The sequence below is a fragment of the Dipodomys ordii genome, unplaced genomic scaffold, assembly GCF_000151885.1.
Source record: "Dipodomys ordii isolate 6190 unplaced genomic scaffold, Dord_2.0 Scaffold13, whole genome shotgun sequence".
NCBI lineage: Eukaryota > Metazoa > Chordata > Mammalia > Rodentia > Heteromyidae > Dipodomys > Dipodomys ordii.
The window spans coordinates 12,773,420-12,784,761 of record NW_012267229.1 but is presented as its reverse complement, the minus strand read 5'-3'; positions in this window follow the sequence as shown (position 1 = coordinate 12,784,761).

The following is an 11,342-nucleotide window of genomic DNA, read 5'->3' as shown; positions in this document are numbered from 1 at the left end:
TTCAGAAACTAACCTTAGTTCCACATTGTTTCCTGTATACAGATGGGGCACAACCCAAAAAATGCTTTGATCATATCACTGGCTACTGCAGGAAGCGATGCAAACCAGGGGAAAACTCTGAAGTGGATTGTCCACAAGAGAAATTGTGCTGCGTTAATGAAGAGGAAAAGAAAAAGCTAAGGGAATCCACTCCTCCAGTTAGACCAGTTTTGTTGTCATTGGACCAAGATGATGTTGCTTAACCAATGCCTACCACATCTGCCCCAAATACGACTTCAGACAAGTCCTAGTTTCCCTGAACTCCACTGAAGTGCTATGGAACCTGACAGGCTGCACTGAGAGATTCATCTACTTCCTTCTGTGCACTTCACTAACCCCATGCAATAAACTCCAGTGCATTCATCTATATCTATGCAGTGATATACTCATTCATTTGGCAATGTGTCCTACAGTTATAAAACTGGGGACACTGAGGGTAACCAAACCTGCTGTGAGAGGTGGAACTTACATCCTAAGTTTGCTCCTACTTAGATCTGACTTCCTAAGAAAGATGATAATTTCCAAAAGAACTTTAAATATTTTTCTTTCTGTAGAAATGAAATTTTTTATATCTATGAAGACATGTGGCTGATAATTTCTCTCTCCGTACATCTCCACAGTGCATTTGGAACATAGTCCCACCAATGTTAACGGTCATGCAAATGGACTGAATATATTTGGCCCTATAAGATGAACATGAGCCTTTGGGAGGTCAGGGGTGGAATGTTAAGGTTTAAAGAGGTATACTTAGGTCTCAGCTTTGACAAGGAGTGGACCTGAGATCATTAATCTTGATTGTCAATTCAATAATCTTAAGAAATACAAACATTAGTAAAATATGCCTCTGAATTTTTTTGTGAAGTGGTTTCCAGAGAGATTTTTTTTTTGCCAGGCCTGGGGCTTGAACTCAGGGCCTGGGCACTGTCCCCCAGCTCTTCAGCTCAAGGCTAGCACTCTACCACTTGAGCTACACCACCACTTCTGGCTTTTTCTGTTTATGTGGTGCTGAGGAATCGAACCCAGGGCCTCATGCATGAAAGGCAAGCACTCTACCACTGAGCCATCTTCCCAGCCTTCCAGACATTTAGATCAGGATGGAGCTGACCCAGTAAAGAGAGTCATTTCTTTACAATGTCATAATAGCATTATTAGGAGATATGGACAAGTCTTTGCCATGAGAGACTAAAACCACTGAAACTATGAGCCAGACTTAATTCCGCTGTTCCTATCAGGTAGACAACATAAGGGACTAACCCAGCAGGACACCTGACTCTCAGCTAGGTCTCTCCTGTGTCTAGAGAGGAAGGGAGGGAGGGATGCTCGACATTCTTGATGCTCTACATTCTTGATACAGCCGGGTCGGTGTTGGGAGATTATCCTTTCTTCTAGTCTCCACTGCCAACAGAGGAGACAGGGTCACCTTGGCATGTCTGCCACCCCCTTGTGGAAGGTAGCAGTTCAGACTCCACTGACAACCCAGGAGGTAGAATGTATATGGTGTTGGACCAGCTAAGAGCAGATGTTTTCAAAAAGTGCCCAAGTACTATTCTCAGCCCAGGAGAGAAATTAAACTTTTGAATATCCAGTTGAGGTTAAGTACTAAAGACCACCAAAATCTCAATGGCTTAAAATTGATTAGAGGCAATATATCCATAGACAATAGCTCCTGAATGCCCATGAACATGCAAATATATGACTTGTAATACCCATTCTTGGGGTTATAGGAATTGGAAAGCTAGAAAGGCAGTATCAAGCTTGAAGCCCATTTTCAGGATTGGCCTGAGATTAGGCAGAAATTTGACCTGGGTTACAGGCAAAATTGGCTTCCAAATAGAGTTGTTTTCTGTGCAAAACTCTCCTCTTCTCTAAAGCTCACCATATTCGTATTGCACTTCAAAATATTGATTTTAAGCTGAGTGCTGGTGGATCACAACTGTAATCCTAGATACTCAAGAGGCTGAGATCTGATGATTGTGGTGCAAAGCTAACCCAAGGAGGAAAGTCTATGAGACTTTACCACCAGAAAACAGGAAGTGGAGCTGTGACTCAAAGTGATAGAGTACTAGCCTTAAGCAAAATAGCTCAGGAACAGTGCCCAGGACCGGAGTTCAAGCCCCATGATTGACAAAAAAAAATTGCTAGTTTAAATGGGAATTGCCTGCGGTTCACTTGTCTTTTTTTTTTTGTCCATCGTGGGACTTGAACTCTGGGCCTGGGCGCTGTCCCTCAGCTCTTCAGCTCAAGGCGACCACTCTACCACTTGAGCTACAGCGCCACTTCCAGTTTTCTGGTGGTTTATTGGAGATAGGAGTCTCACGGTCCCTCCTGCCCGGGCTGGCTTTAAACCGCGATCCTCAGATCTCAGTCTCCTGAGTAGCTAGGATTACAGGCGTGAGCCACCAGCGCCCGGCTTCACTTGCCTTTTTAAGCTTATGTGGTTTAACATTTCATAGGTACTGGAGACTGAGTTTCTTAGCAATTTTATGTTTGAGAGGATTCTGACTATATCTGTCTGTCTAATCAATGAAGAAAGAATAATAATAAACACCAGATGATGACAGAAAGTGCTAAAGAAGCACACTGAGATGAAACACAAGATATGTTTGGCTCCAGGCTACTCCACTTTGATGATTACCATTACCCATGGCATCGTTATCCTTTTAATTAAATGGTGCGTGGCTCATTGTGGGTTCTCACACAGTGAATGATCCTTTGCTTCTTGACACTCAAACTCCATTAGTCCACCCTGAAGCAGGAAAAGAGTTTCCCCCTGAAGTTCAAGAGTGGTAAGAAGGGAAGGGGGAGCTGGAAGGCAGGAGGACACAACCATATCTCAGCGCTGAGCTTATGCCCCATAAGCAGAGAGCTCCTAGCTCTAAGTCTTCCCAAGATAGTGATCAAAGCACTTCCTGAGGAGGGAGCACAGCAAGGACCACTAGGAGCCTCTGAAGCCCCATCTGGCTGTTCAGTGAGTGCCAGACCCCTCCCCTCCATCACATGCTTCCCCTCAGGCCTCAGGGAAATGAGTTTCCTCCAGGTGAAACTGGCTGAGAACCACTTGTACCCATACAGAGAACAGTCATGGTCCAATGGGCAGGGCCCTAAGGATGTGTGTTTTATTCATCTTCTTGTGGGAATCAGCAGCCTGTGTAGCTAAATCCCAATAATAAGATGAGCATCCTATGCTAGTGTTAGGACCTTCTTTGGAAGTAGGTATGGTCTTTATTCTTCCCATTCAGCACTGAAAACTCAGAGATGGGAAATCTACTTACCTTCTAGAATCACAAATACAGTCAGCTATGTCTGACGCTATTGCCCATAGGTCTTCCTAGTGCCCCCTCGGCCGGAGTGACTTCCCATACACCCATCCTGCTGTGTGCATTTCTCACTTGTGCCTAAGAAGCCAATGGTGGATTCAGGAGGCAGTGATGAACTCATAGTTGGGACTATCTGTCTGTTAAGTGCCTTTTACTATTAAACAACATGAATCCTAGATACGTTAAAAAGCAGACAGAGACCATTGCTACATAAATCCACGGTAAATGTAGATAACTGTTCAGTAACATATCAAAATCTTCTGAGCCCTCAAGAACTCCCTTTACTTACTAGCACTCTCATGAGATAATCACGTAGCCACAAATATACATGTAGTAGAAGTGACACCAGAAATGGACAGGGTTAATTGCTTCATGTGGTTCAAAAAAATTTCTCCAGTTGTGGAGATGAATAAACTTGGATTTGAAAAACAAATAGGAGGGCTGGGAAGGTGGCTCAGTGGTAGAGCGCTTGCCTTGAGCTGAGGCCCTGCGTTCGATTCCTCAGCACCACATAAGCAAAAAGAAAAAAAAGCCAGAAGTGGCGCTGTGGCTCAGGTGGTAGAGCGCTAACCTTGAGCTGAAGAGCTGAGGGATAGTGCCCAGGCCCAGAGTTCAGGCCCCATGACCGGACCCCCCCACCAAAAAAAAAAAAAGAAAACAATTAGGAGTGAAATAGGTAGAAATGATTGGGAGATAAAGGGTTTTATTTTTTTTTTACATATTTTTGCAGGTTAGTTTGGCTCTCACTGAGTTACTGGTAAAGAATTAGATTCATATTAAGCCTATTAAAATCAGAATTAATACTAGACTGTGAGCATGAAGCTGTGTCTGCTTCTCATTATTTCGCTGTTTGTGGTACTCACAGGTAATCTGTCCAAATGTGCCATGACATGGGAGGAGCTATGTTGCCATTTGTATTATTGTGGACAAGACCTTTAAGATTGCTGATATCTATAGTATCATTTTAAATGCTCAATATCAGCCAGGCATAGTGCCACATGCATGCTATTATAGCTACACAGTAGGCTGGTATCTGAGAACCACAGTTCAAACCAACCGGGGCAGAAGAGTCTGTGAGACTCTTATCTCCTGTTCATCAGTAAAAAGTCAGAAGTGGAGATACGGCTCAAGTGGCAGAGTGCCAGACCAAGTGAAAACAAATCTATGGGAGAGTGCAAAACCCTGAGTTCAAGCCCTACTAATGGCACACACACACACACACACACACCACACACCATCCATTCTCTTGGATGCCTGACTTCAGTTAGCCTTAGAAGATAAGAGGAAGGGGTATAAGGAAAGCAGGGCTATACTCAGGACTGGGTGCCAAAGGTTACAGTAACCAATTATCCAATTATCCAGCATTCCTTGCTAAGACCCAGGAAATCCTGGCACAGGGAGATTACCACTGGCCATCTTGGTAAGTGCAGTACCCAATTATACTGCTAATGTCACAAGTCCTGTTTGTGAAATTCTTTGTTGTTGTTGTTGTTGTTTTGTGGTACTGGGTCATGAATAGGGGCCTGCATCAGTTACACAAGTACATGACTCCCTTGAGCTATGCACTTCTTAAATTTTTATTTTACTCTGAAAGTGATGTACAGAGGGGTTACAGTTACATAAGTAAGGTAATGAGCACATTTCTTTTCAAATAGTGTTACCTCCTCCTTAATTTTCTCCCACTTTCCCTCCCTCCTGACTCCCCTCCCCTTCAATTGTAAAGGTCATTTCCAACACAGTGTCTAGTGAATATTGCTGCGGCACTGACTCACCCTTTGTCCCACCGTTTCTGTGATTCCCCTTCGCTTCCCCAGGTCAGACCAACTTATATACAAGACAAAGGGTATCCAAATCAGAAACAGTGGACACAAGGAGTAAACCAGAGGGAATAAAAAACAAATGAACTGTAAATAGTACCAAACACTTAAAAAATTCATCTTATTTCTATATCATGGAGCTCATTTCAATTAGCACCATTTTATATGGTCATATATACATGAGTCATGCATTTTTATTCTTTGGTTTTTGAGATGGGGTTTCATTGCCTTTGTCTAACTGGCTTTGAAACTTGAGATTCTCCTGTCCCTTCTTTCAGAGTAACTGGGAGTACAGGTATGTACCACAAAACTGGTCTATGATGTACTTTTTTGTGTGTGTGTCAGTCCTGGGGCTTGCACTCTGGGCCTGGGCGCTGTCCCTCAGCTCTTCAGCTCAAGCATTCTACCACTTAAGCCACAGTGTCACTTCTGGTTTTCTGGTGGTTAATTGAAGATAAGAGTCTCATGAACTTTCCTGCCCAGGCTGGATTTGAACCATGATCCTCAGATCTCAGCCTCCTCAGTAGATGTACTTTTAAAAAGCTGATTCAGCTGCTAACAGCGACAAGTTCATGATCTCTGGGGATGAAGATACAAGGCTGAGGAAAAGCTGACTTTGGAGTCTGGAGCAGAAAATCACCTTTACCAGGGCCTAGAAGTAGGACATAGAGCACAGTCCACAACCAGAAAACAAGATCTCTCTTCTCTTTGATCACATACATTCTAATGCTCTTAGAGTCAGTTGGGCATTAGCCAGGATCCTGGTTTGTTTTTATGATGGTACTGGGTCTTGAACTCAGGGCTCACAATTTGTTTGGCTTTTTTGTTGTTGTTCACAAGACTAGCTCTTTACCATTTGAGCCACATCTCTACTTCTGAGCCTGGGGTCCTGACTTTCCATAGTTGAGCTTATTTCCTAGGAGGGAGCTCTGGATTCCCTGTTATCTGTGTCATGTTCAAACAAGAGGCCATAACTTCTGAGAAACTACACACCTCTTCCACTCTCCCTCAGAAACTAACCTACGTTCCTTATTGTTTCCTACGTACAGACAAGGCACGACCCAAAAGTGCTTCAGGAATATCACCGGCTACTTCATAAAGAAATGAAAACTAGGAGAAATATACAAAATGAAATGTCCACATGGGCAGTCATGTTGTGTTAAAGAAAGAGAAAAGGCCAGGAGCTGGTGGCTCACACCTGTAATCCTAGCTACTCAGGAGGCTGAGATCTGAGGATCAAGGTTCAAAGCCAGCCCAGGCAAGAAACTCTGTGAGACTCTTATCTCCAATAAACCACTAGAAAACCGGAAGTGGCATGTGGCTCAAGCGGTAGAGCGCTCGCTTTGAGCTGAAGAGCTAAGGGACAGTGCCCAAGCCAGAGTTCAAGCCCAAAGACTGACCAAAAAGAAAAGAAAGAGAAAGAGAAAAGATATCAGGAACCTGATTGGCTATTCCTTTCTTCTGTTGACAAGTCTCAGAAAGCATTTACTATGATAATTACCCCCACTCCACCCTATTAAAGAAGCAGTGCATAAATCAAGTACTCTCTCCTTGGACTCCACTTGTCCTAAACCAGAAGTACAGTGGAACCTAATGGCCCACACCTAGAAATTTATCTACTTTCTCACATGAACTTGATTTCCCCTCATAATAAAGTCCTACGCATTTGTCTCTGTGTAAATGTGAACTCACTCATTTTGGGACACTTGAAGCTTGAATGGCTAGCTATCACATTCGAGGAATAATAGTGGATGTAGAGGGTCACTGAGCAGACAGTGAGAGGTGGAAGCTAACTCCTCTACTTTCTATGCAAGGTGATATTTCACAGAATTTGTAGGGCTTTCTTCTCTTTAAAAAAGAATTTTTTTTTCTGTCATGGGGCTTAAACTCTGAGCCTGGGCATTGTTCCTGAGTATTTCAGGTCAAGGCAAGCACTCTACCACTTGAGCCACAGTACCACTTCCGGTTTTTCTGGTGGTTAATTGGAAATGAGTCTCATAGACTTTCCTGCCCAGGCTGGCTATGAACCACGATCCCCAGATCTCAGCCTCCTGAGTAGGTAGGATTACTAGTGTGAGCCACCAGTGCCTGGCTGAAAAGAATTTTTTTTTGTCACCTGTGGGGCCTGAACTGTGGGCCTGGGCGCTGTCCCTCAGTTCTTCAGCTCAACGCTAGCACTCTACCACTTGAGCCACAGCACCACTTCTGGCTTTTTCTGATTATGTAGTACTCAGAAATCAAACCTAGGGCCTTATGCATGCAAGGCAAGCATTCTACCACTGAGCCACCTTCCCAGCCCTGAAAAGAAATTTTTCATGTCTAACAAGAGACATATGTCTGGATACCTCAACTAACTGTATGTGTGGATCTTTCTCTCTGAATACAAAAGATTTTCTTAACCCTCAGTTCAATCCCGAGGACTTCACAGACAAGAAACTATATTATGAAATATTAGAATAAGAAACTCTCAGAGAAATGGGCATGTAATTCAGGAGAGAAGAGAGAGGTGAAATGAGTACTCAGGGGAAATTCTGAGCGAGTTTGGATTAATGAGCTTCTTTGTGATATATGTAGACTTGCCACAGGAAGTATTAGAGGTTAAACGATTTGAGTGACCACAATGTAATCCACAAAGGGAGGGAATCTGGGAAGGACACGACATCTCAGGAAACTCCGTAAGCACTTTGTTCAGATGAAAACAAGAACATTCAAAGGTAAACTCTGGGGAAGTCTGATGTGAGCTCTATGTACCAGCGGTGAGCTGGGAAGATCAGGATGAATAGGATTCCACTACCAGGGTGATCATTAGCTACCATGGAGACAAGCATTAGCAAAGGTCTCTAACATGGGCCTTTGAAGATTTTTGTGGGATTTTTTTGGTTCTGAGATCCTCTTTAGAGTTTGAATGAAATATACAACCCATAGAAATCCATCCGTATTGAAGAATCATGGTATATTTTATTTTTGACTTGTGAGACAAGACACGGATAACATCTTTTCTCCTAATGTTTATAGACAGAACTTTTGAGTGTGATTTACATGACAAGTGTCTTCTCCATCTACATTTCCTGTTCATCTTCCAGGATTGTGTTTTATGTCGCATTACCACAACAATCACAACAGATTTAAGATAATATTACCTGTATGAGTAAATATTAGGTCATAAATTATTTCTGACATGTGTGATGAATAAAGCAACTTTCATTAATGGTACCATAGGACTCCCATTGGGAATACATCCCCTGATCTAATAAACCACTTCATCAAGCTGATGAGCTTCTTAAATATATCCCCTGATTTCTATCTTTAAAGGCCATATTGTTGGAGACAAATAGAAAAATGAATGCTTCTAGATACCTAACAGTAAAATTTTTCTGAAAATTGTGTCAACTAGAAGTTGCAAGAGGACACACCCACATAAGTAGTTTCAAATGACATATTAGAACTATCACCTACTTTCTTTACTGTCTACCCCAGATACCCTCCCACCAATAAAGGGTAAGGTAAGATTCAAATATCTTTCCTCCCTCTTGCTTACCAGAAAAATGTTTTATATTCAGAAAGAAGACAGTAAAGAGGGAGAGGCAGAGAAAGACAAAAAGAAATGAGACAGATATATCTTCCTGGACATAAAAAATTTCATTTCAAAACAAATGAAAAAAAAGCACCAAAAATTCTCTCTCAAGCCAGGCACTGGTGGCTCACACCACTAATCCTAGCTACTCAGGAGGCTAAGATCTGAGGATCAAGGTTCAAAGCCAGCCTGGGCAGGAAAGTCTGTGAGAGTCTTATTTCCAATAAACCACTCAAAAACCGGAAGTGATGCTGTGACTCAAGGGGTAGAGCACTCGCCTTGAGCTGAAGAGCGTAGGGACAGTGCCCAGGCCCAGAGTTCAAGCCCCACAACCGACCAAAAAAAAAATTCTGTCTCTCACAACCTCCTCATTTACCCTCTGCATCTCCCATTTTAACAGGGTGATATCTGGAATGTGGCAGCTATCCGCTGATGTGGGAAGTGTTTCAGAAAGAGCGAGTACATCCTTCTGTAAATACAGGCAGATGCATAGGCCTTTATTAGGTAGTGAATCAGGTTCACATGTGGAAGCAGATAAAAGCTCCAGGTGTGGGCCATTAGGTTCCATAGCAATTCTAGTTGAGAACAAGGAGTCCAAGGAAACAAGGGCTTGGTTCACACACATGACGTCAAAGAGAGTTTGGCAGTGCTGTTACAGAGTCAGTTACATTGTACCACTACTCAGTTCAACGTTGAATTTGCCATGGTTGTACTTGTGTGATTTCCTTTCCTCTTCATTAATACAAAATGCTTTTTCTTGTTTGCATTCAAAGTAAGAGACTTCCCGATTTGCATTTCTTCTTGCAGTAACCTGTAGTGTTTTTGAGACACCTTTTGGGTTGTGCCCCATCTGTCCATAGGAAACAATACTGATCCAAGGTTAGTTTCTGAGGGAAAGTGGAAGAGGTGGCACTTCCTCAGAAGTTATGACCTCTTGTGGTCCCAAAGTGAATGTTACATAGGTAACAGGAAATCAGAGACTCCTCCTAGGAAATCATCCCAAATTATGGAAAATAAAAGCCCCAGCTCCTGGCTATTGCCTGCTTGGCTCTGAGAACATTGGAAGATATATGACAATAGAGAAGAAAGGCCTTGGTTCCTGGTTATAGACTATGGCTATGCCCTACACAGAGAACCCTGGTAAAGGTCAGACTTCAGACTCTACTCCATATTCAAGAGTCAGCTTTCAGGGCTGGGAAGGTGGCTCAGTGGTAGAGCGCTTGCCTTGCATGCCTGAGGCCCTGGGTTCGATTCCTCAGCAGCACATAAGCAAAAAGAAAAAGCCAGAAGTGGCGCTGTGGCTCAAGTGGTAGAGCGCTAGCCTTGAGCTGAAGAGCTGAGGGACAGTGCCCAGGCCCAGAGTTCAGGCACCACGACCGGACCCAAAAAAAAAAAAGAGTCAGCTTTTTCTCAGCTCTATTTCTCCTAAGAGCATTCACTTGTCACCATTCATACAATTTAGAGCTGCATCCTTTTTTGTTGTCGTGGGACTTGAACTCAGGGCCTGGGCATTGTCTCTGAGCTCCTTTTGGCTCAGAGTTCAGGCTCCTCTACCGACAACACACACACACACACAAAATGATGAGTCTTTTTTGTAAGCACTCTTTAATATTTACTTTTCCTTCAAATAAGCTATTGGAGGCCAAGCCAATCTGACTCTTTGACTGCTAGTCGTCATATCTTCCTTATGCCCTGCTGCATTGAACTGGGAACTGTTGATGACCAGCCTGTCCTGATGAACACCTCACAGATACTTTAAGGAAGCTGCACTCCAGCTGCAAGGAATACCGTAACCTCAGCCACTGGCCACAAGCTCTGCCTCAGGTGGACTTGTTCCCATCATAAGTGCTCCAATCTGCACCAGTTCTGGAAAAAAACAATCTCTTAGCCATGACAAGCCTGCTGAACCTCCTGGTGACTTCACCTGAAGCTACTCATGAAAACCTGCCCTTCCTTGTTCCAGACCTTGGAATTGCAGTCCTCCATTAGGTCCAGAAAAGGACCAATAACTTAACCAAAAGCTTGTGATTGGTCAGGAAGAAGGCTATATGAGGCTTGTGCTTGTTCCTCACGCAAGGCCTGTGACTGTGGAACTCAACGTTGTGTTTTTACTGGACGGACATTCAACCCAACCACAGGTGTGCCATGTCCTTTCTCCAATTATATCATGCTCGTTTTTTACTTTTTGAATTAGTATGGGAGGGGCTTCTTTCTTATGTGCTACCCCATTGTGTCTCAACAGCTTTTCCCAAATAGTCTTTTTACCTACTTGTTGTAGAAAAAAATCAGATGAAACCCCAATGCTTTCTAGCCCTGGCGACAGAAGCAGCAGCAAAGGGATCTGTAGAGTTCCCAGGAGTCACTAGAAGCTAAGGCCTCCAATACCCAAAGTGCTTCCTTAGTTCAATAATTCCAGAAACTCACTGAGGAAAAGACTTTAAGAATCTCTATTCCTTGCACCTTTGGGTATTTTTTTTGATGTACAGAACTTGCTTATTAGGATTCAAGTTTCTAGATAAAGTTGTATTTTAGCTTCTTGAAACCAATTATTTCACAGTCATTTTCTTCATATCCAGGATACTCAGATCTTACCAG